This window comes from Euprymna scolopes, chromosome 17 (genome assembly GCF_053919585.1).
Source record: "Euprymna scolopes isolate OS-2025 chromosome 17, ASM5391958v1, whole genome shotgun sequence".
Classification (NCBI taxonomy): domain Eukaryota; kingdom Metazoa; phylum Mollusca; class Cephalopoda; order Sepiida; family Sepiolidae; genus Euprymna; species Euprymna scolopes.
This window is the reverse complement of record NC_136498.1, coordinates 60,533,922-60,534,352: the sequence shown is the minus strand read 5'-3', so window position 1 is coordinate 60,534,352 and position 431 is coordinate 60,533,922.

Below are 431 nucleotides of genomic sequence, written 5' to 3'. Positions count from 1 at the left end.
CAGCCATTTCCGGGACCGACTTTATATCCCCAACCCACTGATAAAAATATACATGAAATAATGTAATGTCTAAATAATAAACTGTTTCAGCCATTTCCGGGACCGACTTTATATCCCAAACCCACTGCTAAAAATATAACTGCAATGATGTAATGTCTAAATAGTAAAATGTTTCAGCCATTTCCGGGACCGACTTTATATCCCCAACCCACTGATAAAAATATACATGAAATAATGTAATGTCTAAATAATAAACTGTTTCAGCCATTTCCGGGACCGACTTTATATCCCGAAACCTTTGCTAAAAATATACATGAAATAATGTAATGTCTAAATAGTAAACTGTTTCAGCCATTTCCGGGACCGACTTTATATCCCAAACCCACTGATAAAAATATACATGAAATAATGTAATGTCTAAATAGTAAACA